Genomic DNA, 3,771 nt, shown 5'->3' with positions numbered 1-3,771 from the left:
CTTCCTGCAGAGACGGCCCCCTAGACTACGTGGAGTCCTCGGCAAGACTTCAGCTGGGGTCACTTCTTCTCACGATGTGGTCGTTTTTATGTAGCCGAGACAGTTCAACACTAACACAAAGCTACACAAACACAAAGCTACACAAACACAAAGCTACACAAATACAAAAGCTACACAAATACAAAAGCTACAAAGCTACACAAACACAAAAGCTACAAAAGCTACACAAACACAAAAGCTACACAAATACAAAAGCTACAAAAGCTACACAAATACAAAAGCTACACAAATACAAAAGCTACACAAATACAAAAGCTACACAAACACAAAAGCTACACAAATACAAAAGCTACAAAAGCTACACAAATACAAAAGCTACACAAATACAAAAGCTACACAAATACAAAAGCTACACAAATACAAAAGCTACACAAATACAAAAGCTACACAAATACAAAAGCTACACAAATACAAAAGCTACACAAATACAAAAGCTACACAAATACAAAAGTTACACAAATACAAAAGCTACACAAATACAAAAGCTACACAAATACAAAAGTTACACAAATACAAAAGCTACACAAACACAAAAGCTACACAAATACAAAAGCTACACAAATACAAAAGTTACACAAATACAAAAGCTACACAAATACAAAAGCTACAAAAGCTACACAAATACAAAAGCTACACAAATACAAAAGCTACAAAAGCTACACAAACACAAAAGCTACACAAATACAAAAGCTACAAAAGCTACACAAATACAAAAGCTACAAAAGCTACACAAATACAAAAGCTACAAAAGCTACACAAATACAAAAGCTACACAAATACAAAAGCTACACAAATACAAAAGCTACACAAATACAAAAGTTACACAAATACAAAAGTTACACAAATACAAAAGCTACACAAATACAAAAGCTACACAAAAGCTACAAAAGTTACACAAACACAAAAGTTACACAAATACAAAAGTTACACAAATACAAAAGTTACACAAAACAAAAGTTACACAAATACAAAAGCTACACAAACACAAAAGCTACACAAATACAAAAGCTACACAAATACAAAAGCTACACAAATACAAAAGCTACACAAATACAAAAGTTACACAAATACAAAAGTTACACAAAATACAAAAGCTACAATAAATACAAAAGCTCACACAAAAAAAAAAGTTACACAAATACAAAAAAGTTACACAAATACAAAAAGTTACACAATAAAAGTTACACAAAACAAAGTTACACAAATACAAAAGTTACACAAACAACACAAAGTTACACAAACACAAAGCTACACAAAGCCACAAAAGCCACAAACACAAAAGCTACACAAAACAAAGTACACAAATACAAAAGCTACACAAAACACAAAAGCTAGACACAAATACAAAAGTTACACAAAGCCACAAAGTTACACAACACAAAAGTTACACAAATACAAAAGTTACACAAACACAAAGCTACAGGCCACAAAAGTTACACAAACACAAAAGTTACACAAATACAAAAGTTACACAAAACACAAAAGCTACACAAAACACAAAAGTTACAAAAAATACAAAAAGCTACACAAATACAAAAGTCACATAAATACAAAGTACACAAACCGCTAGAGTAACCCAGGGGAGCTATAGAGAAACCAGGGAGCCCTAGAGAAACCCATGGCCATAGAGAAACCCAGGGAGCTCCCATAGGAGAAACCGTAGAGAAACCTGGGGGAGCTCTATAGAGAAACCTGTAGGGGGCTCTATAGAGAAAACCAGGGGAGCTCTATAGGAGAAACCTGTAGGGGGGCTATATAGAGAAACCTGTGGGGGGCTATATAGAGAAACCTGTAGGGGGAGCTATAGAGAAACCTGTAGGGGCTCTATAGAGAAACTGTGTTGGGGGGCTCTATAGAGAACCCTGTAGGGGACTATATAGAGAAACCCTGTAGGGGGCATATAGAGAAACCTGGAGGGGGGGGGGCTATATAGAGAAACCTGTAGGGGAGCTATAGAGAAACCTGTAGGGGCCTCTATAGAGAAACCTGTAGGGGACTATATATAGAGAAACCTGTAAGGGGCTATATAGAGAAACCTGTAGGGGAGCTCTATAGAGAAACCTGTAGGGGGCATATAGAGAAACCTGTGGGGAGCTCTATAGAGAAACCTGTAGGGGGGCTCTATAGAGAAACCTAGGGGGGCTCTATAGAGAACCCTAGGGGAGCTCTATAGAGAAACCTGTGGGGGGGGCTCTATAGAGAAACCAGTAGGGGGAGCCTCTATAGAGAAACCAGTAGGGGGGCCTTATAGAGAAACCTGTAGGGGGCCTCTATAGAGAAACCCTGTAGGGGGGGTTATATAGAGAAACCTGTAGGGGGAGCCTCTATAGAGAAACCTGTAGGGGGGCTCTATAGAGAAAACCGTAGGGGGGCTCTATAGAGAAACCTGTAGGGGGGCTATATAAGAGAAACCTGTAAGGGGAGCTCTATAGAGAAACCTGTAGGGGGGCTCTATAGAGAAACCAGTAGGGGAGCTCTATAGAGAAACCTGTGGGGGGCTCTATAGAGAAACCTGTAGGGGGACTATATAGAGAAACCTGTAGGGGGACTATATAGAGAAACCTGTAGGGGGCTCTATAGAGAAACCTGTAAGGGGCCTATAGAAAAACCTGTAGGGGGCTCTATAGAGAAACCTGTAGGGGGCTCTATAGAGAAACCTGTAGGGGGGCCTCTATAGAGAAAACCTGTAGGGGGCTATATAGAGAAACCTGTGGGGGGCTCTATAGAGAAACCTGTAGGGGGGCTCTATAGAAACCTGTAGGGGGCTCTATAGAGAGAAACCTGTGGGGGGCTATATAGAGAAACCTGTGGGGGGGCTCTATAGAGAAACCCAGTAGGGGGCTCTATAGAGAAACCTGTAGGGGGGCTATATAGAGAAACCTGTAGGGGGTCTATAGAGAAACCTGGGGGGGCTCTTAGAGAAACCGTTGGGGGGCCTCTATAGAGAAACCTGTGGGGGCTATATAGAGAAACCTTGTAGGGGGGCTCTATAGAGAAACCTGTAGGGGGGGTGGCTAGAGAGAAACCTGTGGGGGGACTATAGAGAAACCTGTAGGGGGGCTCTATAGAGAAACCTGTAGGGGGGGCTCTATAGAGAAACCTGCCAGCAAAAAGCCAGAAAACAGCGAAGAAATGGCCGAAACTTGGTTTTTAAAGCGCCCATTTAAAACCAAACCTACGCCTTTGGCCTTTACTCACTTATATGCTTTTATTATCACACCAGAAAGAAGAAACATGGGGAAATGAAAATACATCTTTAGACGGATGTTAGAAGTCTGTCTACTTGTATACTTTCTGTGAACACTTATTAGTTCATTTTCTTTTCTTGTCAAAGAACGCCAGCTTTGATTTCCTCTCCGTCTGAATACATATTTGCAGCAGAGACTTCCTCTCTGCTCGCCGGCGGCTAAACAAATGAAAGCCGGCCGATAAATAAGGATTCAATTATCACAAAGATTAGCGCGTGACTTTGTTTAGATATTAACTTTTAATTTGAAGGCGGTGCGGCTCTGTCCCCCGCTCGCTAATTAAATCAAAATCCTCTTCAAACACGTCGCAAAGCACAGACTCCGATTCGGGGGGGGGGGACGTTGGGAGAAAAATGGCGAGACTTCGTGTTTGAAAGTGTGTTTCCAGGGCTTAGCCGCCGCACACTTTCAATTAATTGGGAGGAAACTTCAAGGAAAGTGCAGCAGGAAAAACAATCTGCGC

The sequence above is a fragment of the Perca fluviatilis genome, chromosome 3, assembly GCF_010015445.1.
Source record: "Perca fluviatilis chromosome 3, GENO_Pfluv_1.0, whole genome shotgun sequence".
In the NCBI taxonomy this organism is placed as follows: domain Eukaryota; kingdom Metazoa; phylum Chordata; class Actinopteri; order Perciformes; family Percidae; genus Perca; species Perca fluviatilis.
Note: the sequence above shows the minus strand (reverse complement) of the source record.